Here is a 27,795-nt window from a genome sequence, read left to right on the forward strand (position 1 = left end):
AGGAGGACCCAAAAGGATGATTGTGCAGACCAGAAAATTACACTACAAGAAGGAATTTCTTTTCAGACTAATTAGTAGGCTGACTTCCCACACATCTGGAGCGAATAGAAACTTTTTGTTAACACAGACAGCTTGAAAGACATGGAAGGTAGGTTTGCTACAGAGCATCATTATAATATAGCAAGTTGTTTTAATGTTGAGGACAATATTACACACGAAGGAAGCAATTTTGCATTGCTGTTAAATAATATAGTGACATTTTTCTCATGTTAGGTGTCAAACTTCATGTAATCTTTCGTATATATTTTCACTAAAATTGAAAGGGCATAGAGAAGAATACAGAAATGGGTCCAGCTTTGAAGCAGATTCCTGAGAGCTGAGATTATTATTTGTTCTATATCTACCATACAAAAAGGTGGTTTTGGGTTTGCTTTTTTGTTTGTCAAAGACTATGCTAATTCACACAGAATACTGAGAAGATATTTTGTTAGGTATCTTTTATCTTTTTTAAACTCTCTGAGTGACAGTAATGTTGAATGAGCACTCAGAGTAGCTCAAAGACATCTTTTACATCTGATGCTAAATTCAGGCTTAGATCTGGACTTTCCCTGAGTGTTGTCACTGACAAAAAAAAACAACAACCCAATCCAAAAAGCCAAACCAACCAAACAGAACCACTGAAAATACTCCAAAACTCAGGATTTGCTCATTTGGATTGGAAAAGCAAGGATGATTTTATGCAAACACTCTCTCATCCCTCCCTACTCCTCTTTTTTGCTATTCGCAGCAGTGTGCCTTATCAACATAGCCTGTGAGGAGCTACCCAGGCTCATCAGGACAGGACTGAGCCTACTTGTCTCTTTCTTAGTGACCTGGATCTAAGGCAGACATGCCTTCTCAGTAAGACCTGGTCTTTTAAACCTATTATCATGAGAAGGGTTTTCACATTTCTATTTCTAGATAAGCTGCAATACAAACTCCTAAGTCTCTTCCCCTTCTCACTCTTAGATAATTTATTTTCTAGCGAGGTCCCATCCAGTACAAACTCATGACTGCTATGTTGATGGGACACTGAAGGCTGCTTACTTTAGTGGAAAGTGCCTGCAGACACCAACTTGAACTGTAGACTCCACTTTCATGGTTTAAGGAGGGCTTAGTGGTTTCTTGGCCTTTATCTTGATTGTTTTCTAGTGCATGACTGGAATTCATGGTCACAAGCACTTCACCCTGCATCATTTCTAGAGAGTTAGTGCGTGAGTGATGAATAAATTAAACAGATACTTAAGTGATAAGAAAGAAGTAAGCAGTCCTGTTTACAACCCTCATTTCTGCTATAAACTGTCAGGAAGTAAGTTAATCAGTCATTTAAGAAGTTCAAGGCGAAGTTGAAAGTTAACCTGTTAATGCTGTTTTCCATTATATCAAAACTTTTTTCTCTGTTACTGAACAGACAAAAGTTGGAAAACAGCCAGGAGTTTAAGGACTGTTTAAATATGAAGTTGGAAAAGGGAAAACATTTTGCTACAGGCCCTTCTTGAACCATTTTTCCCAAACTCCACAAATACAGTGACATATTGCTGTCTCTGTTAAACTGAACACTGTGCCAGTAACATGCAATATTTCTTTTACTACTGATATTATCTTTTAAAATGTCCACTGCCAGTTCTTAAACGCAGTTGATGCCTCTGCAGCAGGGCAAGAATGTTTACACAGGTAAGCTGTAGCTTTCAGTTTGTGAATTCTACTTCAGCCTATGTCAATTGTTGTAAACTTTTAATTGGATGAGTTCCCAATGCTGATACAGATCTGGCTGCTGACAGCATATATTTTGCTCATGAAGACAAACATAGCTAGAGCAAACACTTAGCTAAAGTGAATTAGTTGTGGAGAAAATGATGGTAAAATAAAATAAAAAAAAAACCAACCAAGTGCAAATCAATCCTGATGTTATCTGTATAAGAGGAAAGGGAGTTCTGCAAAGGAGGTACCTAAGGTAACGTGGAGACAACAATGTATGAGATAAATAATGAGTTATGCCAAAGAAATTCAATGCAGAGTGGGTGGACCATGCAAATTGATCCTGAGCACTGCCAGGAAATTATGGGAGGCCTAAACAACCAGGACAAGCTGCACAAGCAATAAAACCAGAAGTTATAAAGACAGAATTAGTGACTCAAAACTTCTGGAGAAGTCAAAAAAGTGAAAACAGTGTGTGAAGAAATCAAATGCCCAGAGACACCTCTACTAAATTCAGTCAGGCAAGGGATCAGCTGTATGGTAATATGACTGGTCCTATTACACAAACACAAAAAGAGTTCCTGAGAACTGGCAGTGAAGTATGAGATGGTGTTGAAAGAAGGAATGGTGCATTCCAGATGAACACCAAGTTCTGCTGTCTCTGCCAGATGCATGCAACCTGGAAATCAAGGAAGCAGGGTAGCAGGCATAGGTTGAAGGGGTACCACCTAGAGAGGAATTTCAAGGAGCAATGAAATTACTGGAAGTGGGAAAGTTGAGGAAAAAGAAAATATCATAGTTTATTATAACAAAAGGATAATATCATGTTTCCACATTATAGTGGTACGGAGCAGGTGCAGTTTGAGCTGTTTGCTGTTCAACTTGTTAATCTTAAAGTGCTCGGTGACATAAACAGAGAAGGAGAACTCAGTCTTACGTTCATCACAAATTTATTGCCTTTTATTGAGCACTGCAGTCACAATACTAATAAGATTATATTAGTGTTATGTACTATAGTATAATCCCATTAATAGTGCAGTTTTTATATTCCCATTTCTGTAAATATTTCAGGTCAGGGTCAACAGGTTTCTTAGTAATCTGCTCTGAGCATGTCCCAACTCATTGCAGAGAATTTGAACTAGATAGTCTTTAAAAGGATCCTTCCAAGTCGAGCCATTATGTGATTCTATTATACTGCTGTAGAAGAGAAAGAAAAACTTAATATCCTTATCACTAGGAGAATTGCTTTGCAAATATATGGATACGGCTGGTAATCCAGTTCAGGGTTTACACTAAATATATACAATCTAGGTATACATGTATTTAGGAAAATACATAACTATAAACAGTTATATTATATTTTAAAGCATTTTCTGTTAGTTGTTTAAAGGGAAAACTGCTCACTCATGCATTATTTATATGACCCCTTCTTGAATATTTGTGAATGTGTGGGATTTTGAACAACTGATTCAAATCAGTGTTTGGTATGAGGATAAAAACTCACAGGATTAACTTTGTTTTTCTCATCATGTTCCTTAACTGGGCATGAAAGATAAGAGATGAATTTGAAAATTTTACTTCAGGATGATAGAGCATTATGTTCCTTATTTTATGCTGTTGACATCAGGCACTAGCAAACTTATTTGATTAAAGACTTTTGCTATCACTAAGTGTATTGTTGCTGTTGGCACTCAACGTAGACTTGCAGTAAATGGCAAAAAGCCAAAATGGCTTTGTCTACATAAAAATATGAACTGCAAAGAGCTAAAATGCAGTGAAGTTAGAATGATAGGACAAATCATGTGTTTAATCAGTGCTGAAAGCTGAGGTGAAATTCAAAGTATCATGCTTTGCTGAGGACTTCCAATGAGTTATAGATGAAGTGATAGGCTCAATGAAGAGATCATGTTTTTACAGAATGAACTGATCAAACCCAGCCTCTATTAGAATAAGCCTATGCTACACTATACTGAAAGCATTACTGGAAGCTGTAGTGTTAGACATGAACAAGCTCCAGGGTGCTGTGGATAGAAGAGTTCATTTCTTTGAATGATGATTGATGCCAAGTGAAAAGATTGCAACACAGATAAGGAAACAAGGAGGCTGGGAAAGAGGCAAGTAACAGAAATATTGTGATATAAGTGCTACAGACACATGCAAACACTGAAGAAAAACAGCACAATGCTGAAAAAATCATTGGTTTGTCATACAAGTCAATTCAGTCTCCAGAAAACCTGTGTAAGTGCTCTGACTGCATCTACATCCACCCTTCCCAGAGGTTTGGCTGCGGGGTTTAAGGCAAGCTTACAAACAGTGCAGCTGATGCTGCACATTGCCCTTCCTGCTGGAGATGTGGGAGGAGACTCCCAGCCAGCATGGTGTTGCAGAAAAGCCATGGCAGGTGTTCCTCTCTGCCCTATGGGATCTGCTTTTAAACTTGGTCCTTGATGGAGCTACAGTGCCTGGTGCCTGGCAGCCCAGGTTGTCCTGGGCCATGGGCCACTGATCCAGAGCTGGACCCTGTCCCTGACCTGCAGCCTTGATTTCCCAGCTTGACCTTGGACCTTAGTGATCACTGGGCTGTGTCTGACACTGGGCCCTGCTCCTCCTGGGGCTGCCCCATTCCCTGGATGAGGGCCTGCCCTGCCACCCCCATGGAGAATGCCTGCTGCCCTCTGGCCAGCTCAGGCCACCATGAGCTCCAGTGCTGTGGGGCCCAGGCCCTGCTGACCCTTTCTGTCCAAGTACAACATGCCTGCCCCAAGGCTCTCCACAGTGTTTGCTCTCTGCACCTCCCTGAGCCCCAGGTCGGCTCTGGGTCTTGACTTTCTCAGTGACATCTGAACACCTCCACCAAGGCCAGAAACTAAACTGGGGCAGCTCCAGTTCCTCCCATGCCATTGGAGCTCTTCAGGGATGATCGGACACCCTTGCCCCTCTGCCTGAACTGGACCATATATTGACACGCCAGCAATATCAACCCAGGCTTGCTGGCCACTGAGAATGGATATGTATCACCCACACCACTCCAAGCCAGGGAGATGCATGGACCCTGGAAATGGTTCCATGGGGACCCCCAGCTTGGCCTGAGACCCATCAGACCTTGCCCAGGATCCCTACCCTCTTGGCCAAGGCACCTCACACCCAATGTGTTTGACCTCAGGTCTGTGCAAAGTGCGAGGACACTTTTGAGCCAGCAGTGAGCCCACGTGGCCAAAAAGGCCAACATAATCCTGGCCTGCATCAAAAAAAAATGTGGCTAGCAGGACTAGGGAAGTGATTATCTCTCTGTATTCGGCACTGGTGAGTCCTCACCTAAGATACTGGGCTCCCCAATTCAGGAGGTTCTGGAGCAGGTCCAGAGAAGGGCAATGGAGCTGATGAAGGCTCTAGAAAGTCATAAGAAGAGCAGCTGAGAAACCTGGGGGTGTTTAGCCTGAAGAAGAGGTGACCTTATCACTCTTTATAGCTGCCCAAAAGGAGGTTGTAGCCAGGTGGGGATCAGCTTCTTCTCCCACGCAGGTAGGGGCAGTATGAGAGGAAATGGGCCAGGGAGGGTTCAGGTTGCACATCAGAAAGATCTTCTTATCGGAAAGGGCAGTCAAGCATTGGAATGGGCTGCCCAGGAAGCTGATGGAGTCACTGTCCTTGCAGCTGTTCAAGAAATACCTGGATGTGGCACTTAGTGTCATGATCTAGTTGACAGATGTGGTGGTCAGTCAAGTCTTGTAACTGATTCTATGAGTCTACAGCATCCCTTATTAAGGGGTCCATGGCCAGGGCTCATCCCGTTCCATGGGAGCTGCTCTGAAGAAAAATCTTTGGGTGCTGTATCTTTAGAAGAGCCACATACCCTACTGTGGTGCAGCTCAGCCTGCACCTGCCTGTGGGCCCTGCTGATCCTGATCCAGATCTGCATCCATGGGCCAATGCCCAAGCCTGGCCACAGCCTGCCCCCATCCCTAGGGAAGTGACCAATGCCCAGGACTGGAGCTGTCCTGGTGACCCTGGCTGCCCTGCTCCTAGATGGGAGGGCTTGGAATGGGCCCTGGAAGCCAGGTCCTGCCCACCCAAGGGAGCCATGCCCTGGGGAGCCTTTATCCAAATGTCAGGGCATTAAGGGCAGAAACCATGGTAGACCTGAGGAATCACAAACTCTATCTGTGCATAGTTCATGTCATCTGATTGTATTACTAGTTTTGAATGAGTGTATTTAAAAGTACATGCAAATAACCCTTTCTGAGTACTGTGCCATGTTATTGAGTACAGACAGAGAGAAAACAGTCTGGCATGAAGAATAGACCTGAAAGGACGTTATAAATTTTGAAGATAAGGTCCAACTGTGACAAAGTAATGCAAACTGCCTAGAATGTTGTGACATAAAATAATGATATTATGAAAATTAATAATTAAAAGGAGCTACAGAATTAATTTCCTAATGCTCTGTTTTGCATACCAGAAAAGGTTTGATGCCTTCCCAGTATTTCATCTGATAATACCGCTCTTTAAAATTGCAACACATGATCACCTTGCAAAACTCTTTACACGTATCTTTAGCCTTTGTCATAAAGACTGTGGAAGACAGTTCTCTCTGCGTCTACCAGCCTGCCTCTACCAGCCTGCCATGGTACCAGCCCTCTGGGAGGCTATCATTTCATATGAGATTTAGGTGAGAAGGAAAAAGTGTTGTTGCTCTCCTGCAGCAGATTCATCTTGCCTCCTCCTTCAAGAAGGCGCTTTCACCCATGTTCCATATTGGTGGGGTGGGGAGGAGACCCCTCTGCTCAATCACTACATTTATTGGGTATCTGCCAGTTCTCATGACTTTTGCTATGCTGCTAATCATTCCTTCCATAAAGGCAGTAGAAATGCATCTGCTCATAAGCACACATATATACACCTCCTTCAGTCTTTAACAACTGAGGTACTGAACATGCTATGCAAGTTCCTGTGAGCAATGCCAACCTCTCCTGCTCACATAAGCACTTCAATATCAACAAAGATTAGGTGATTTCCCTTAAAGCTGGTGCACAAAATACAGAACTATGCCTACACATCCAGACAGCAATCCCTGTGACCTGCTCATATTTTGAAAGCAGAATTTAGTAGAGTTCAGCAGTTTTATGCCACAGAGAAATTATCTTCAATAACGCCACTAACACATTTGCTTGTCACACTGACATCTGAAATCCATGATATGTCAGACATACCTCTTCTGAGGCCTAATACTTGGATTGATATAGGTTCTTCCTGCAATTTCTTTGTTTTGCTTCTAGGAGCAGTGCAAAATGCTTCATTCTTCCTCTAGCTGTATTTTCCTCAGACCATTTCCTCTAGAGCAGCAGAGGACTCTATCTTCTACTTTGCCTTCTTGACTGCTAACAGTGCTGCTTACCCTGTCAGAAAGCCCAGACCTAGTGTTTCCTACAGCACATAGGGATTAGCTTCCAGGTCTGGCTGGTCTTCGCTCTCCACTTCAATGGGAAACTTTCTGAAATATTCAGAAATCCTTTACCTCTTCAGTTTTCAGGTAGGAATGCATGTTAGACTGAAGTGTGACTTATTGCAGTTGACACTGTTCTCAGTGTCATGTCAAAATGAAAGAGAGCCCAGGTTTGTAAAACTGGAGCACAACAGTATTGTTCTGACAGTGTTTCTGAATATTTTAGCCAATTAAAACAACACCATCCTGTTTTCCAAGAGCAGAGAGGTGACTATAGAGATCTGTCTTACACTTCCAAATGGACCAGGTGGAAAGCACATGAAGAGCTAAAGGTGGGGCACAGCTCTTTCTTTGCTAATGTTTTCCTAGCTTACCACCCAGCTAGACTTAGGCCCAGCAGCTACAGCCCTTTTCTTAAATCCAGCCCTTACTGCTAATTAAAAGCACACCCAGGCAGTTCACCAGCCATGACACACACCTCACTGAGAACTGCGAACCACATTAATGTCTTCCAAAATTATCAGGAGCTGTTAAAGCACGATTACAGCCTGCCACAGGCTAAGTCCAGTTTCATCTCTCTTGTAAAACCCAGCAGATGAATGCAGCTTCAGGGTAGGCAGGAAGCTGCTCAGTGTGATCTAAGCCCTTCTCAGCTCTCTCATAGCAGGGCAAGCACTGAGGAGGGGCAGAATTAAACACAATTCTGTATCTTGCTCATCACTTACTACTGCCTCTCATATGGATTACTAGCTCTTGATATTGCAGCACCTTAAGGGAAGAAGGAACCCTTAACACATTTCCATTTTTTTCTGTAGGTCACAACATGGGTTAGATTTCAACAATTTCACCTTTTTAGTATGACTGAGGTCTATCTTTGGAGAAGGCATTTGCTTCTTATTTAAGGGATGAAGATGTAGCTGGGAATGTGTTTCTGAGTTTGCTCCAAGGGCAAAATTTGCTCAATATCTTAAATGTATCTTCATCATTCAGTGTCTCTTCTTTTGTTTTATTAAACAATCTTTTAATAATGGCTACTCTGGAAATGAACCAGGTTGGATGAGATGATCTTTTGAGATTCCTTTTATCCGGGGGTGTTCCATGAAATAATTTGATACTGGAGTCAGTGTATGGCCTCTATTATGGTTCTCATAATCTAAACAAATTAAGTTCTTTCAGTCTCTTGCATTAAATATTTTCTTGAACTTTCAGATACTTTCTGGGGCTTTTTTTCCCATAACTTGTCAAGTTATGGGCACCAAAAATGAAAGTTTTAGTCTGGTATTGCCTGTTCCAATGCCATTTTTTTTTAATTCAAAATAATCTATTAACTTTATTTTCCACAGTGTACTGGAAAAAATGTGTTCCACAGTGCATTGGAAACTCATATTCAGTTATGACTCTTGAGAACTTTCTGAAAGCACTGTTTTCCAGAACTGGTAATTGAGTAATCTCCCAATGTTATTTTTTTACAATTTACTCTGTCAAAAGAAAGTAACATTTGATGCCACCTATGTCAAAGTAAGGCTTGCTCATTTATTTTCCTCAATGAAAAATAGTAATAAAATATTTTAAAAATATTTATTAAATATTAGTATTTAATAAATAAAAATAATAAAGACATCTTTATAAAAGTAATAATTTTTTGAAATTAAGAAAGAAAGTAATCTTAGACAAATGGCTCTTGCACATGAACAACTGCTTTGGCAGAGTAAAATAAGTCCATCTGGAAAACGAGTAATTCAATGACCTCCCAACATGAAAATGTATTCCTCCTAAAGATTTTAAATCCTGGCATTATGCCAGAGCTACCTTTGTTGATTTACTGACCAACTTTCCCATTCTGTGCTCTGCTTAATTTCACACAAGCAGCCTAATATCTTGCACGGCGCTTGGAAGGCAAACCTTTGGTTTGTTCTTAGAGATTGTGATGGAGAATACACAACTGACCTACTTAATTTTGTGGTGCTATCTACTTTGGCAACCAGAGCAAAATAAGTGCTTTCTTGTAAACAGTGGTTTTCATGCTTTATCTGTACTTAACCATGTCCCAGCAATGTTTGCATATTTGCCTGAGAAGTTCTCAGGCTGAAAAGCCAAACTCTGGAATACTTGAGGACAAGAACTAAGGCAATTGCTCCTGCAATTTCATTACAGAAGTGGTGATGTCTGAGGAAAAAAACTGGTGTTTCTTATAGCAGTGTGGGGTCTGCAGGTTCAGAAAGTAAAAGAATTTCATTAGCAGGGTGATGGTATTTACACATGATTACATATTGTGCTAAAGTCTGTAATTTATTGTGGCTTCATTTGGCTTGGGAATGGAAGGATGGGAGTAGGAATGGGAAAAAACATCACTGGGAAGTTTTTGCTGGTGTAGTTGAGTACTAATAGTTATGTTGCTCAGAGGCTGAATTTTGGCAGGAATGAACATTGTACTCCCATGTGAAGCTGGCTTCTCAGCAGTCCAGAAGCAGAGTGCAAGTGAGAAGGCTGTGCCTTCTCCCACTTGGTCCTTGGCCCTGGGCTGAGGGAATTCTCCTTTTACTCTCCCTCTCCCCATTTCTTTCCTTCTGAAACAAGCTGATGGCAGGACAAGAAAGGAAAGGGAAAAAGAAAGGGGAAGATATGGGAAAGGATAACTGCAATCAGTCATGGTCACTGAATAGCATTGATCCATTTCTCAATATGGATGCACTCAGTGGGACAAAGTTTAGGGCTGAAACCCATGCTAAACATATAGTGGGAATAACAGCTTCTCTCTTATCTTCCAAAAGCCTTTTACCTTCATTTGTTGTTCCTGGACATCCTGAAACAAACCTAGTAACCCAGGGTTACTGAGTTGACCAGTGCTACAGTTGTGGATCTGATGGAGCAGCATCATGGGGAAGACCTTTGTAAACATTCATATTGTCTGAGTTAACATCACCTCCTTGTCTGAATCATCTTGGATTCATTCTGCATGCATAAATTGTCTTTTGTCTCTGTTTAATACTGAGTTCTTTATTCATAGCCAAGTGATAATTCAATCTGGAAGCTTTTTCGTTTTTCAGGAACAACTATTAAACAGTGTCTAAAAGCAATTACATACAGATGTAAGGCAAAATAAGACTTGTGACATGACTTCAGTGAGCACAGAAAAAAAAATGGTTCTCATTTGGGTTGGCAGTTACAATCTTTCTGAAAACTCTGTATTGCTTTGGCCCTGCCAAACTTGTTAGCTATCATTTACTTTTTGGAATTTGGAAGGGACAAGAGGGACTTTCTGCAGCAGGTATTTTACAGCCCTCTGAATGATGTTGTATCAAAGCCTCTACCATGTTACATATATATTGCAGGTGTTCCAGTGTTTAACCCCGTGCTTTTTAATAGATTTGCATTGGACTCAGAAACTACGGGTATTTGTTTAGGCGACTAGATATTAGTAAAATCTGTTGTTTCCTATGAATGGCATGTACAGTTTGGTAGCAGTGAATAACATGCCCTTTGCAAAAAGGGAAAAAACAAAAAAGTTCGAATTACCATTCTGTCCTGATATTCTTTCTTGTTCCAGTCTGAAAGAATCCTTCATGCTAATTCTTATAAGAAAATGCATTTCTTGACAGGTGTATATACCCATTGTCCTACTCCTGGCTGATGATTTATAATCTTCTTAAATCAGTGGTTTATTTTGGATTTGATGGAAGTAAGGGTGTTATGTTTACTGAGAAGGGCAATCATGAGAGGAGAATAATTACTGAAATGCCACCTCCTCACTTGTGGAAACTTACAAAATCTCATTCAGAGAAGAGAGACAAAAAACATCTTGAAGTGACAAATTCTTTCTCTACCCACCACTCACAGCTGCACATACTTCACAAACCTCCACTCCAATATCCAGCTCCAAGAGCAAAGCCTCATTTGGCCAGAGCTGCACTGAGGCGTGTGGAACTGCCCATGGCATTAACACTTTACACAAAGCTGATGTTACTCACCTGCTTTATTTCCCTCTCATATTTTCTACCCACTTCAGGTGATTAGTTACTATCACTGCTTCCCAAACACAGGTGGACTGAAAGTCATACTTAAAAAATATATATCTCTTATCTCTTTTAAATGAAAACATGGAATTTGCATCTTTGCCATTGAGTAGTTCTTTGTGATAAAACTAAGGATGTGACTACATATACAAGCTATGAAACAGAAAGAAAAAGGGAAATATTTATTTAAGGGGATATATACTGCTCTAGAGAAAGAAAATATGAAGGTGGTTCCTATCACTAATGTGATAAAAATATAATTACTGTGATTCATGTATCATTAATGTGATTCTCATATCACTAATATGATAAGATTGCAAGAAATAAGGAAGGAAAAATGTGCCAAGACAAGAAACCATCTAGGTCTAAGTGCCTTAAAAGATGACCTGCTTGGATAATATGGGTAAAGACCACCTAACTTGATTTTGCAGAGGGACAAAAAGCTTGGCAATTGTATGTAAAAGATAAATAGTTCTGATAATTTGGAATCATGGTGATGGAACCCAAAAAGGACATGATGCTTTGGCAATAAATTCCTTTGTGATTTCTGCCTGGTCTTGATGAGCCTCTTTTTTCCCTTGTCTCTCTTTGTTGATCATGTTGTGCCTGCTCTTCCTGTTCTTGACCAGTCCTTTACTACATGTCCATTCTGTAATATAGAACCTTGGTAGACATACGTGGCTGTAATTGCAAAATGTTAGCTACCTGAGCTGCTTTACTTCTCCTTTTGCTCATAAACTTTCCAGATATACATTGAAAACTTACTTTTTCTGTTTCCTCCATTGAAATAGAGCATATAATTGCTGACTGTGAGAGATGACAGGCTATTCTCCAAACAGTAATTTAAGCATCAGGAACTAATGTAATTTTAAACTTGGTTTTGAAGTGTGTGCTTTGTGGTATTCTGGTTCTGGAGTAAAACTTCAAAATAAGTGGACACAAGATGATTCAATTTAATAGAGAGAGACAAATTCAGGTAGTTTTGAAACTAAGCTCCCTGATTTTGAAAGAAGTGGTGATAAATTCACAGGACTCATCCATAACTGCATAAAGTTCAAGAACTTGAATGCAGAGGAAGTCTGTAACCTGCAGATATACAAAATGGAAGAAACAGCTTCAAACCTACTGCATGAATAGGAAAAAGTGAGTAACATAGTCCATTTTAGGCTGCTGAACTGCTTCTCTGTTGTTCAGACTGCAGTAGGACAACATTAGGAATACCTGAAATCAAAATGACTCAAAGCTCACAGAGGACTTCAAAGTAAATGACGAAAGGCATTGAGATGACAAAGTCAGAGAGAACAGAGGAAGAAAGTGAGGATCCACTCGTATGGAAAGAAGGAGATACAAACAAAATGTTAGGCCAGTATGAACCTAAGATGAAGGGTTGGATCCAATAAGGGACATGGGTTGTTCAAGAGTCAGCACCCAGTCAGGAATACCCTTGCAGTTGTTTGCTATGCATTGACTGAGGAGATACAAGCACTCCAGGTGGGATTTGTAGCATTGGAAGAGTTAAGGCATCTCTGAGACTTAACAGAGAGTTCCAAAGGATGGTCTCAAATGCTGTTTGTTTTCTGGGTTCAAGCACTCTGTTAAGGGCTACAGGAAGTGCCCCACTTAGACCTGGGTCCATTCTGTGCTTTGTACATATATCATATATTGGGATGCAGATGACAGGCTCAAGGCTTCCTTAGTAAAGATGAGGAGGAGGAATATATGGAAAAAGGCAGCAATCAGTTCTGAAAAATTACATGTTCACTAAAACAGTTGACAAAGAAGTGGAAGACACATTCCTTGACTTATGTAAATCCAAACCTCCAGCTACTAGGTAAATCATGCAGACTGTGTGATCAGTGGACTTTGGAGCAAGTGGAATGGAGAAATAACTCAGCCTCTGCCTTATACAGCCACAGAGCTGCTAATGCAAAATTCATGATTTCAGGAAAGACACCAGACCTGACCCCAGGGCCCAGCAAGTAAAGGACACAGATGGACTTAACACCATCTCATCTTTCAGTTCTTGTGTATTTTATACTATCCAGTGTAACAGGATAAAAAAGCTGAAATAATTTTGGTGTGAGGAACCATCTAAATACAGGCCAATATAGAGAGTCCGTGCTTGTATTTTCTTTATCCTTCAAAATCATTAAAGCAGATAAGCTCCCAACTTGTTTCTTCTCCCCTCATCATTGATATAAGCATTTGCTAGGACACTCCTGCAGTTTGCAATTTTTTTTAAGATTCTTCAGGGCTATAATTAAGCAAAGATGACACAACATCTTTATAATTTCCACATGAGTGAGGAAATTAATACCTCTTGCTATACACTTCAGAAGCAATCTGTGCAGGGCACACTTTCTGGGTACAGATTTGGGCCCTTTCTCTTCTGGCAATGCTTCAGTTCCTCTGCAACTTTCAGCTTCCAAGATGTGCCTACAGTGTGACCATGATGCCTGAATTTCTTCTTTCTACGAAGGTCTTGAGGGACTCACTGTCACTGGGCCAGTTTTACAAATTAAAAATTCCTGCATCTCTAATGACTCATTCATCTGCAAAATCTTTTAATCTAATTTACAAATGTTTCAAAGTAACAGAAGTCCCATTCTTTGAGGAAAAAAAAAAAAAAAAAAAAAAAGGAACAGTGGGTCTACCAGCCATCTGTTTCTTGAATAGTTTGAATGGGAGCAGAGCATTTACCTTCCTCGGTCTTAAAACTTTTGACTATCTCAGGGTTCAGATTGAGAAAACCCAACATATTTTCTAAGACATCTGACTTGTCATGTATTTATAAATTCAGGCTTGGGGTTCAAGACCATGACATTTACTTTAAAATCTCTATCTCTTGCTTTCCATGCAGTTTCATCTTGATGGAGTATTTTAAATTGATGGGCAGTAGTGCCCCCTTCTATTGAAAATGCAAACAAAACAATGTCTTTTAAAAGCCCAGTTATTCTTTAAAATCCTGTTATGATGATTTTGTTGAAAAATCTCTAATGGACTCTATTCAGGCATGTCACAGATTGAGCCCATGAAGCATAACATAATAGTACTTAAGATGTTTATTGCATCTCACAAAATGTCCTGTTGTCACTCATGAGGATGTGTCCAAAGATGCTAATCCTAAAATCCAAACTGAATTATTTTGGCAATTGTTTTTGCTGTGGTATCAAGTGGCTTGGCTTAATGTGCAAGTATCATCATTCATCAATCATTGCTCATGTTTGCAAAGCCCACAGACCTAGCCATGCAGACATTTATATTATATCACCTAAATTAATGTAGGGCCTAGGCACCTACATCCCTGCCAGTCTCAAATCCAGGGGTCACTGTTCTATTACACCACTTCTGGCAATGCCTTCAAGGCCAAGGTTCCATAGAAACAAATGCAACAGGAAGAGTTAACCTTCCTGGAGTTCATGAAGCAGAGCTGAGCAATGACCTCATGCTGCTCACCAGCCTGTTGGTATGTGTTAGCTGCTGCTGTTAGGCTGATGTGACTTCTAATGCAACAAATAAAACCACATTCTTGGGTATGTGTTTGCCTAGACTTTGTCCCTCTTCCCTTATTTCTTATACAGCAGCAAGGGGCTCAGCATAGCAGCACAGTAGGCACCGGAACTGTCTAAGGCTGTTACACAGAAACACATGAGAGAGAGAAGTCCAACATTACCCATTCTTCATGGGTCTTTTCTGTCTCCCCATCCACTGCATTACCCAGCCTGCATCTCGGAGGTCTCAAATCTTGGCTCTGCACTCATCTGCTCCAAAAACTGCAGTGATAACAGGCTTCAGAGGGACAAGATGGCATAAGATCATACATTTGCTAGCTGTCTTCCCCTATCTAGTTTCTGGCTAGACTGGACACACAAGATTCAGTGTATTCTCTGTCACCTAGTTATGCTCAAATTGTGTCCTTGTCACTGCTTAGTTTGCTAGTACAGAAGAGGTGTTGTCTTATTAAAGACATCCCCAGATGAACAGCATTAGCAAACAAGGTTTTCAGTGTTGGCTGGACATCCTGCTTTTCCTCTGCAGAGATGGAGCCACCCCCACAGACTAGCCTGCTTGCTCTGGAGGAGGGAAAAATACTTACCAGGACATTTAGAAATGCATGCAGCCTGCCAGAGCTGGCGATGTGGAACAGCACCATCTCTGATGGAAAACAAACTTTGCTCTACCATGTCGGAGAAAAAAAAGTCTTCATGGGTTTCTCTTGGAAGAATACCAGGGGATGGTTTTGGCAGTGGAATATATCTGCAAACAGACTGTGAGCTCCGTCTGAAATAAGGGTGAGAAACAGAAACAGGCCTTGAGGTGCTGCAGGGAGTCCAGAGAACTTGTTCTGTCCTTAGGGCTTTCTCATTAGACAGTTGCATGTTGTTCTAACCGCATTAACTGGCTGAGCTGCCTGGACTGAATTGCTAAATGGAAAAATACACATTTATTTCAGGAGTTTTCTGAGAAAGGTATACCTAAGAAAGTTTCATCTGATGTTGTAAAGCTTTTCAGGCCCCTAGTGGTCAACACCAACCACCCAATCCTAAATTTCTGAGTTTTCTATGGTGGTCTGAGAGCAATAGTTCCCATGTTATGCTGTTTTGGGAAGACTTCAGGGAGTACAGGATTGCCATTCTTTGGGTGCTGGTTGTAAGGGTCTAAATTTGCCCAAGGTCTTTGAGAGGAAAATAGAAATTATTTGTCCTGGATATGAACAACAGTAACTGGCTTTTGTTGAGCAGCAAACATGTTTTCTTTCAGATTGGTTGTATTGCCCAAAGTATTCCCTTTTCCTGACTTCACCTATGCCAGCCAAAGAGATGCACCCTGTGCTCCCTTGTAGCTCTTCTGAATCTGGAGCAAGCAAAAAGAGGGGGGCATCCAGGCATTCTGACAAAACCCAGAGACTGAGGGAAGCACATGGCTAACTGTGGCGTGACAGAACTGTCCTACCCCATGCCAGTATTTGGCTGGGCCTGCAGGAATGGGTTCAGGTCAGTGACCCAAGCAGTGCTGCCAGGTATATCCCAGTAAAACCCCTGGGGAACACTATGGAAAGCTGTGAGCCTGGTTGTTGATTTTTACTTCCCATTTTGCTATTAGACTTGAGTGGATAAAGGCACGAGGCAGGAGGGTGACATGGTCAGTGGGTGCACAAGGAGCATAAGGAGAATACGAGGTACAGGCACCATGTGGGAGAGATGGGGAGCATGGCACAGTGCTCCCCATACAATGCTCCAATTTTGGGTTCTGTCCCTGTGACAGCTCTGCAGCACACACAGTGCTTTCCCAGGGAAAACTGTTTAGCTGAATAGTGTTTCCTTTTTAGAAATGGTTGTTGGGGATGTTATCGGTGCTGCTCATCATTCCTACTATGGTTAAAGCACTTGTGCATGAAGTGTGTATTTACTGTTCAAGATAGTACAGCTAAGGAGAAACTGTACTTCTAAAGCATGTTCCCATGGATGTGGTGGTACCCATTAAAACTGGGCAGTCAGTAATAAAGTTCTGCATAAAAAAAGGTAATAAAGAGGGCAGGAATAAGTTGTTTCCTATTTCTTTGCAATTTTCAAAAAATACATTCACACTGAAATATTTTAGGGGTTTTGTGGTATTTTTTGTTTCTTCCTATAATATTTCATATGCCAGATTTATTTCTGGGCAGGAGAAGAGACCAACTGCATGGAGACAGTTGTGTGTGGCTGTTTAGGAAAGTGTCTGTGTCTATCTGTGTAAGAATATGTCCAGTGCATGCTTTTGATTGCATTCTCTGGCTAACATAAAAATGCATCTGTGTAATCAGAAAAATCTGCTTATAATAAAAATGAAAAGGTTAATTATTCTAGTGCCTGTGCAGATGTTATTGATAATGCCTTTTATGTGAAATAACATGAACAAAGCAGACCTCTGACTTTCAAAGAGACAAAAGAAAGGAAAAAGCCAAATACTGTGCCAAATTTTAAAAAGAGAAATGCTTCAGGGAAAGAAAAAGAAAAAGTTTGAGAGTGCAGAGTAAAAAAGGCAAGTATTAAAAACTATGAAAGCAATCTTGTCATTACCACATTCATTAGAAAAAATCAGTTCTGAGTATCCTTTGCAAAATATCAAATCTTCATATCCCAGCAAAAAATAGGACACATAAATTACATCAGGAGGGTTGACTTACTTTATATATTGCTCCAGTTAAGTCTTCAGATACTTCTATCCTCAGCCTATATCTACAGGGACTCTAGATGATAATGCTCCTTTATAGGATCAGAGGAGCAGAAACATTTAAACCAGATCGTGGCTAAACCCAGTAATAAATATAACATCCTGGGTTTGAAAAGCCATCATCCTGTCTGACATCTTACCTTCTGCCTCCTCCATGGCTGTTCTGGTTTGCTTGTGGTCCTGCTTGGGACAGCAACTTGCAGAAGGTTTTGTGTGAGGAGTGAACTTGGCAAGAGTTAGTGGCCCCCAGAGCTGAGGAAGGGAGGAAGGGAGGAAGGGAGGAAGGGAGGAAGGAAGGAAGGAAGGAAGGAAGGAAGGAAGGAAGGAAGGAAGGAAAGAAGGAAGGAAGGAAGGAAGGAAGGAAGGAAGGAAGGAAGGAAGGAAGGAAGGAAGGAAGGAAGGAAGGAAGGAAGGAAGGAAGGAAAAGAGAAAAAGAGAAAATTCCTCAGATTGTTGTTTTCTTGACGTATGAGGCAATATGTTCAGTAGTGTTTTATGGAAAAAAAACTAATTCTGGCAAGATAATTACTTTTAGATTCATAGAATTCTTATTTTTAAAAATCCAAATTGAGAATAACAGCAAAAGACAAGAGAAATATTCATTTTTTCTGTAAAAAAAAGTTTTGATTCTTTGTTTGGAAATCACTTGTTCAGTCTAGAATTTAAGATCACAAATGTAAAGTGTTCAGATTTACAGGCTTAATAAAAAGCAGTCTTCAACCTGAAATTACGTCTTCTATGAAATTACCATCCAATATTAAAAAAAGAGTATCATTCACATAGGTTCATCCATCCATCTAACTGCCAGAAGAGCATCCTTTTTTCCACTTCCTGCTTCCACCCTTCCTGCTTTCACTCTCTATTATCTGATATTTATTATTATTTAATTGTGCTGCCATTCATCCAAGCTAGGGCTGAACTGTGCTAGTTGCTGCATGATTAGGTAGCAAAATCTTTAAATTAACAGTTTCTCTAAAGAAATCTTTTAGATTAGAGACATAAATAAAAAGGTTTTAATCGAATATTTATCCAGTGCAGTCAACCAGAAAAAAATGGTTGCCATGGCAGCTAGAATTTCCCTGTATAAATGTTAGGAGCTGTGATAGTTCACTGGTCAAGCAACGAAGTTAGGAACCCCTTCTTCTTCAGCTGTAGAAATTTATCATCGGTCTCTCTCTCTGACTTCTTTATTTGTTCACCTGCCAAAAAAATTTAGGTGTGGGGTTTTTATGTTGCTAAAGTCTGCTACAGAACATAAAGTTTTTGTCCCTCTGTATCAATCCCTTTTTGTCATTCATACAAATTATATCCACCCTAAATGTATCTAGCAAATGACGCTTTTATCATCATGTCCCATTAGGGAGCTAAGGATGTGCTTAGCCTAAGCATTTTGCTTTACAGCTGTCAAAGGTCTCAGCTAGAAATAAAACTCTAGGCTTCTCTACTGGTTACTGTAAGGAAGCAGAGACCAAAATGCAGATTTGTATCACCTTGGCATTTGTGGCATTAGACTGTATTATATCACCGCTGCATTACTGTGTGATTTTTTTTCCCTTGTGGCAAAGACAATGAGAATTACAGTTCCATTTTTCTTTTGTAAGGTTGCATACCTTTAGAGAGAAGTATGTTGTCTCAAGTGGTGCCAAGTTCACAGAGAATGTCACATATTTAACACAGACGGAGCAACATCACTTTATATCTCTGGACTCCCAGCAGCTTATATCTCTCTGAATAATTAAGGGCTGCAGGGATGTTTAGGGACATATTTCATAGTTGGACTCACCTGAGGGGTTGTACAATGGATGGGAACAGGCATTAGAGCCCACTTGGAGTTCAGTAGGATGTTGGATTTATTTTGGTTTCCAAAAGTCCTATTTACTCCTATTTAGTAGTTTTGATGCTGTCAATCTAATTTATGTGCAGATATGTCCAAGGAAACAGCAGGGTTTATTGAATCACTCCTGCTGAGTAGAAATTCTATAGGAGGAAATGGAGAGCACTTACCCAGTTCATCTTCTCACAAAAGTTCCAAAGCAGAACTTACTAATGCCATGGTTGTCTTATGCTGGGTGGGCCTTCTTCCTTCAAATAATGACCTTCCTATAAGCCAATTTCATTCTTACAAAATTACTTAAGGAAAATATTGTTTAAAATTTGGCAGGCTAAATGACTCATTCAAAAGGGTCATTATTTAAAGCATAGAACAAAAGCTGGCAAAATTACTCTTATTCTTTTTCTGTGATAATGTAACTCCTGGAAATCCTGGTCCTGAAGCAGAAGCTCTATGCTGGTGCTGGACAATTAAAGAATGAAAAGGATTGTCAATCCCCAAAGAGAGCTCAGTTTTAATATATGAAAACAGTGGTTTATCCAATCCTCTTGAAACTCTGTACTACAAAGATTACCTGGTAAGAAAATTACAGAGTTCACTGAGATTTTTTTATTCTCCATTTTCCTCCGTTGAGAAGAGCAGGCAGGAAAAGCCATCAGCACAGGTGACATTGTTAACTGCATGGCAGGATTGTGGAAAATTGATACTTGTTATGAAAGGATAATCATTCTGCTGCCTGCACTTGGAAGGTGAAAAGCTTTTGGATATCTAGACAGAGGGATGATACTTTTATGCAACCCTTTGGTGGCTGGTCATTTCCTTTGAAGATCTGGAGAAGAAAGGAGCACACACAGTAGCACCAACTTTCTCTGTCAGGAGGGATGATGGTGTAATTTTGCTGCTGTGAAGTGTACTTTGAAGGGTATGAAAAGTGTTTATTTACAGAAACAGAACTACAGCTATGACTTCTGATACATCCTAAAGCCATTCCGTGCATAGAGATATCACTTTCTGTACAGACAGATTTATTCCACTATACCTGCCTGCCCCTGGTGACAACTGAGGAGATTTGAAGTTTTCTGTCACTTTGGTTTGTTGTCAGCTGTGATGCATTTGGCTTGGACAAAGCAGCCATTCCACACTTTACCATATGCTGGTCATCTTAGTACCTGACACAATCATCCTGCTTCCTTCCCTCTTTCATGGTTTACCTCACCTCTCTCTTTTTTTAAATTATGCTTGGTTTCTCATCTTTCTACCTCATTTTCCTCCCTGCTTGCTTTGGCCCCCACTTGAATTCACCTTCTCCCCAAGGTTTGGATAATACCTCCCTCCAGCCCCTCTTCCCTTCTTAATCTCTGTGGTTCACGTAGTAGACCTGACTGCCACGGCAGTTCTTTTTACCCTGACTTTTCTAACTTCATGGTTGTTTCTCCTGCTTGGGCTATGTCTGGAACCACCACTCCTCTTCTGAAAATATCTGCAGCCTTTTTATAGCTTCCTGACACAGAGTATAAAGGTTGAAAGGCCATCAAAGGGAATTTGCAGGCCAGAGGATTCGATCAGGAAGCAGGTAGACGCAAACACAGAAAAAGATTAAAATGTAACAAATGCAAACATGGCCACAGGATTCCCAGGACTGCTCTGCAGCTTCAAAGCAAGAGGAAAAAGTGGGTATGTGTAGGTCTACATCTGGCCAGCTCAAGTCATGGCATGGGAGTGCTCCTGAAATTTACACCAACGATAAAAGTTTTGTGTTTTTTGTGCAAACATAAGTACTCCTTTCTCTTATCTCCCACAGAACAGGCAACTGTCTTAGTTTGGTGGTTTGTATTTGAAGCCATGACATTCTCCTTTCCTTTGTACATTTATACACCTGCCTGTTCCCTCAGGACTATACACATTCTTTGCACTTGGACATGAAGCCTTCAGCCCATAGGAAGTACAATGCAGTGCAGAATACAAAGTGCACATCCCTGAGGTAACATGGAACACTAAAAACACATCTGTTTCTTAGTCTCTTCTATGTCTTCCATGAACCATGGAATACAAGATCTCAGTTCTTGCCCTCCAAATGCACTGTTGCTTCTTCTCAGAGATCTAAATAAATACCTCAGCAACCAAGGTAAACATCTTCCCACGACAGAGGAAGTAGAATGTCCGTCTGTAAAAGTAAGCCTCCCTCTGTGGGAGACAAAAACTTTCCACCTTGGCTTGTCTGAGGCTGAGAAACAAAAAGCCACGGAATGGGAGCACTAAGGAAGACTTCACTGCCTTCTCCTTTAACAGCAACATACATTACACTGACTTTTTTTCTCTAACGTAAACACAGCTGTAAGCATATTAGCTTGAAACCGCACAAACCTAAACAGATTAAGAGCAAGAATAAACATGGCATTTAACATGTTGCTAGAAGATACCTGGATGCAACAGTGATTAAGGTGTTGTAAGAATCTACAGGCAGGAAAACATATACTTGGTGCCTGTGAGTCAGTGTTTATAAGTATTTGAGTACACAGAACCATTGAATCATTTAGGTTGGCAAAGACCTTTAAGATCACTGAGTCGAGCTATTACCTAACACTGCCTAGGCCATCACTAAACCATGTCCCCAGGTGCCACATCTACAGGTCTTTTTAATACCTCCAGGCATGGTGACTCAACCACTCCCCTGGGCAGCCTGTTCCAGTGCTTTACAACTCTTTCTGTAAAGAAATTTTTCCTAATATCCAAAATAAACCTCTCCTGGTGCAACATGAGGTCATTTCCTCTTGTCCTATCACTTGGGAGGAGAGACTGACCTCCACTTAACCACAGCCTTTCTTCAGGTAATTGTGGAGAGCTACAAGATCTCCCCTAAGCCTTCTTTTCTCCAGATAAAAAAACTTATTCGTGTTTGGGCTTAAATTTACCATTTTGAAATAAACCAGATAAAGGAAAATTTTAGCACTAATTACGATATTAGAAATCTTGTAAAACTGTCACACAAAATGCATTCCTGGAATGTAGTCCACCTGTGCTTGCAATACCCCAGAGAAGTGTCAGGCTGCCAAGAAAGGATTAAGGAATAAGGGCCTCACACAGTGGTGTGTGGATAGGAGTGAGGAGGCCAAGGATATGTGGAGAAAAAACATGCCTTTTGGGAGTTCTGAGTTGGCAGGTAACTGGTGTTCTGCTGACAGCTGTGCCCAGAAGTGTCACAGAAACTTTTGTTACTTCTCAAACCGTGGGTGCCCCAGGAAAAGTGGGAACTCCGTGTGTGACCCAGCCAAAAAGTCAGGCATGGACTGACATGTGCTAGACCCTGGTGGAACAGCCAAGAGCGAGGGAAGGCCAAGTGATAACAGTGTTGACAGACTGTGTTGGTCACAGCTGAGAGTAACTATGTTTGCAGTCATTTTACATGGTTTGTGTTCCGATTTGAGTCTACATTGGCTGGTAAGTGCCTCACATCCGGGTCAAATGTCAGATGTGACTTGACATACATTGAAAATGTGTCTGCTGGCCTTAGCTTATTTCGTTTAGAATTTAGGCTTTAGAATTGCCTTTTCCCCTTTTCATGTGCCACCAGCTTTCCAGGAAAGTATTGAAAACCAAGTCCTCTCCTTTCTCAGCAGAAAAATAAAGAAAAACTGCACATTTTATAAATTTAAATTTTAATTATTTTCCTTTTTTTTTTTTTTTTTTACTTTCTGGACCTAAGCATCTTATTAGAATGCCTGGTCACTTTCTATGCCTTCTGTTCTCCAGAGCTAATTGTGTACACACATACAGACTTGTATTTGACTTTGCCTTGTGAGGTTCCTATTAAAGTTAGAAATCAAGTGTGCAGTGTGTTTCATTTCCTATTGAAACTTATGTGATTTTATGATCCCTAAATATTACTCACTTAGTAGTATTCTAGCTTTTTATCATCTTCATCCAGGATGCTGGATGACACTAGGCTTTCGCTCAGTCCATTGATGACAGCAAACTGTCTCAAGGTATCTCAGAAAAGATGAAAAAATACTTATCATATTTTTTTAGGTTCATCCACATTTAAAGAAAGTGTTTAGACAGAGGTTCTCTACTGGGAACATCTGCAGTTTCTATTGTGAGGTCATAAGTCTTGCCTTATAACAAGAGAAGCTACTTTAATCATGTCCAAAATCTCATCATAGTTGGTAACACCCAACAGGGAAAAACCCCACACTTTGCCACTCAGTTTAAGTAAGGTTTCCCTGTGTTACAGAACTGTGTGGAGTTGTGTTACAGAAAGAAAAAAGACCGATGCAGTAATCTATGAATTTTTTTTTGTGTTGTCTCCTGTCCCCTTGCTATTGCCAAAAAATAATTTTATTAAACTTCAGTCTGGCAATGACAAATGAAACGCAATCAGGAGGATCCAGATGATCTTGACAATGATGTTTCATTCTGAAAAGTGACCTATATGTCTTTTCCTGTAGAGCTTGTTGCTTACTCATGTCACTACTAGGAGGGAAAAGAATTCTTCTGGAAAGAAAGATACTTTTGTTCAACCACTTTTGTTTGACCAGTGTCTTTTTTCCTGATTTTAGCATGTACGTAGACTGGCTTCAAGAAAAGACAGAAATAACTGGGCTGTAATGGTGGAGCTGGTGACTGATTTGCTCTGTGGCTTATAAATTTGTGAGTGCTCACTACTTGCTTTTTCTTTTCGAAGGTATAGGAGAATTTCAATACTTCCACTTCTGATGTCTCTCCTCTCCCTTTTGCCCATTTAGGTTAACAACAAGTGAAAGAGAACATGCAATGGAAAATGCATTTATATAAATAAATGTGGAAAATGGAAAATAATGCTGTAATAAAGAAAAGCTTTGAAAGAAACATAGATTTTACTCACTCAAATTGAAGAATGTTATTTGCTGGTAGGTGGTTACATGTCTTCATAGTCACTTTTGAAAACAGAGCTTTCTTATCAAAGCCATTTGAATTCTATGTTTTGCAGTGTTCTGTGTCCCAAATTTTGCTTTAGAAAATCAAGACAAACCTCTTAGGCATAAGATCCTCATCCATACAGTAAGAGCACAGTATCCCTGGAATCAGACCTATGTCAACTGAAATGAAGCATTCACCTCCAGGCTGAGATGAGGTTTTAAAAAGTAGTGATCCCCTCCGTTTTCTGGATGTCATGGTAAGACCCTGGCAATCTTGCCCAGTCACAGAAAGCACAGAAGTCAGAAGGTCAGCCAATCCACCCCCTACCCTCAGACTAGGCTGTCTATGCTGAACAAATATCATGACAGAGATTATAGAATTACTGAATCATAGAATATCTCAAGTTGGAAGGGACCCACAAGATAATTGAGTCCAACTCCCTGCTCCTTGCAGAAGCAATCTCGTTTTTAAAAGCCAGGGATGGCAAGTCTTCATTTTCCTAACCCATCAGCCACAGTTTGCACAATAATTGCAGTAGGTTGGTTTTTGTTTGCTGACTCACCTTTGACCTGAAACTACTTGAACTTAATTTCTTTGTTACTGTAATTCACTGTTGCTTGGAGATTATCCCTGGCTGTGTGCATTAAGCTAGAAACCCAGGACATCAGGATAGGAAGAAGGCAAATAAAGGGCAAGATTTGCTGTAGCATATCAGTTGATAGACAATGGAAAGAAAGACTTTGCTCTTCAGAAACAGTACTATCAATATTATAAATGTGGCTCCCAAAATAAAAGACTTGAAAATGTAGTGAATAGAAGCAGGAAGATTGATGTCTGTTGCCTGGTAAGAGTAGAACAGTGAAATGAGCTCTTAGCTGCCTGGGAATGGAGAAGAGAGGGCTATGGACAGCAATAGCTCAGGACAATAATATTGTAAATACATAAGTCTGTGTTTTCACTAATAGCACAGGGAGCTGCTGCTGAAGGCCTGCTGCAACCTCATCCAAATCACCCTACAAAAATAGCAGTCTCTAAGTGCATGAAGTACAAGAGATGAAATTGCTAGGGGTAACTAAACAGGTGGTAGGTGACTCCAGTTTAACTTTAGTACAACCTTTTCTGATACTTTTCTACTGAATCAAGTGTTCAACTTAATAGAAAGTAATTGGTTTGAATCTTATCTTAGCAGACAATCAATAGAAACTATTTGCTATAGATAAATGATTTTAACACAGTTTTGCGTATAGCAAGTAAGTGTATCTGCAACTGCAGTCATCTACAAGGCATCACCATGGGATAGGCAGGTAAAATATCATTAAAGGAAGGCTCAAAACTTCTTGTGGTAACTTTTGGCTGGCTGCATGGAATTTCCTACCACGTCTAAAATGTAAGTAGGCACCTATGCATAGGCACCTGATTTGCACCATAACTGAGGGAGAATGAATAAGTCAATTAGCACAAATAAGAAACTATGGCATATTTCTTAATATGGGGATGTAGAAAGAGATATAGGGAAAACAGAAATGGCTAGTGGGGTAACAAGGAGAAATAGGAAAGGCATCCAAGGAAGACTGTTTGACATTACATACTGATGATCAGCTTGAAATAGCAAAATTACAGCCTGGTTTTGCAGCACTGACATTCCCGTTCTGCAGCTGAACAAGAACAGGCCAATATATCTGTATTGCAGGATAAGCACCATTGCCCAGGGGATACATCAGTCAGATGATGAGTCAGGCCACTGGGTAGTGACAAACTGGGCTCCCAGCCAGCGGGACAGCCTGCTTTCCTGCCAGCAGCATGGTGGGATACAACACTGCCTGTTTGGTTTGTCAGGCAGGCATATGGTTTGCCTTTCTGCCTGGCTTCAGTCAAAAACATTAAATTCAAACAATGCACGGTTGCAAAGCCTTCTCATTCTGCTTTCATAGCTTGCCTTTGGAACACTAATCCCTCCAACATCTTTCAAACCACTTTGAATTTGATTCTGTCCCTAACACTGCCTCAGAAATACCACGCAGTACTCAACAAATCTTTTATAGACTTTTCAAACACACTCATCCAAAACTTCTTGGTTTTCTAGGTGTTCATCTAAAGGCCCTGGAGTATGATATGAAAAAACAATGAAAACAATGGCTGAAAACAATGGCTGCTTGCTTGAAACTGAAAGGTTATAGTGCTACATCCTCCAATAGGCTAAGCTTTAGGTTCCTTTTCATTACAGGGATCAGTGCCTACATTTCACCTCCACGTTTTACTTGCCATCTGGAAATCAGTGGAAATTACCCAGGAATTTTCTAAGGGTTTTGAGAAAAGTGGATGTTTATGAGCTCCTTAATGATAAGTGCCCTAAAAATGCAGATGGAGAAACTTGTTAGTCTGACTGTATTCAAAGTGAAAAAACAGTAAAGAAGGCATAAGGCCACGTATCATAGAATGGTTACTTAGTGACTACTGCCTTTCTTGTGCTCTGAATAAATAGTGAATCTCATGTATTTGCACATTTGTGACATCCTCTGTGATCTGAATTTATTTCTTCAGAACAATGTATGTGCATAACAAGTTCAACTCAGTTGCCACTGCCTTAATTTGGCTATTGCCCTATTTGAACAGTTGGCTTTGCTAGATCATTATCCATACGACTACGATAATTTAGATTTACTAAGTTGCATTTTGATTAGTTTGTTACATATCTTGTTCTCTCCACATGAAAATAGCGTTGCCATAGCAAAATATTCAATGCACAAATTGGCAGTTGCTTTTCTTGACTCCTAAGAAAGAAGATTATTAAATTAATTACTGTGCTCTTTTCCCTTCCCTTTCCTCTCTGTGGGCAGTCTCAGGTTTTCATGAGCACTTCTTTGACCAAATGTTTCACACTTTTTTATTAGTTTCACACTTTTTTATATAATTAGAAGCATTAGCTTCTAATTGCACACTCGGCAGATAGAATTACAGATTAATTTGGCTTTCAGGATTTATTTTTTTAAAGGCTATTTTTCCTTTCCCTTTTAGTTTTTTCTTCTCCAAAACTTTTTAGAGTGTTTTGTTTTGGACTTGAGAGTAAACACTAACATGTATTTCAAAATTAAGTAGTGTCAGCATTCGTCAATCATAATGATGGCAAACGAAAAATGCATTTCTTGAGGATTACCTTTTTTGTTCTTCTCCCATCATCACAATAATACAGAAAAAAAGGTTATTTTAATATTTTGCTTTAATACTTTTATCTGCATTTGAAAATAAATTACTTGTTCATGAATAGTCTACTACTTCCTTCCCCAAACTAAGAAATGTTTGGGTAATCTTTCATTGCACAACTACTTCACAAAGCTGAAGACAGACTTAAGATTTACATTTTCCTTTCTCCCTCTCCCTGACACAAACTTTATTGACATTTTTGGATTTGCACTATGTTGTCATACCTTTTAATTCACTTATGAGTATGTAGTTAGACAAATTTGTCTCACAGAAGTTTAAACCTATCAAATTTTGCTGATGGGCAGAGCTTTTCTTCACAAATTTTGGGAGATTATTTAAATTTATTATCCAGGTTCAGGAATATATAGACACTATTTTGTTAAAGCCTGCCCTTTCAAACCACTGCACCCTTTCCACAAGTTTTTTCTCTTGTTTTTATCTGGAAGGATCTAGAGAAAGCT

At 40.1% G+C, this 27,795-nt stretch overlaps 1 long non-coding RNA gene across 1 annotated transcript; it reads left to right on the forward strand.

The window, feature by feature from the left end:
• Window positions 1-27,298, forward strand: LOC310924072. The gene is made up of 5 exons (XR_014592738.1): window positions 1-148; window positions 788-900; window positions 23,794-23,884; window positions 23,980-24,123; window positions 26,358-27,298. It is a non-coding gene; the product is annotated as an uncharacterized lncRNA (long non-coding RNA).
• Window positions 27,299-27,795: the final 497 nt, after the last annotated feature.

The sequence above is a fragment of the Zosterops lateralis genome (genome assembly GCF_965231275.1).
Source record: "Zosterops lateralis genome assembly, chromosome: 2".
Classification (NCBI taxonomy): Eukaryota; Metazoa; Chordata; class Aves; order Passeriformes; family Zosteropidae; genus Zosterops; species Zosterops lateralis.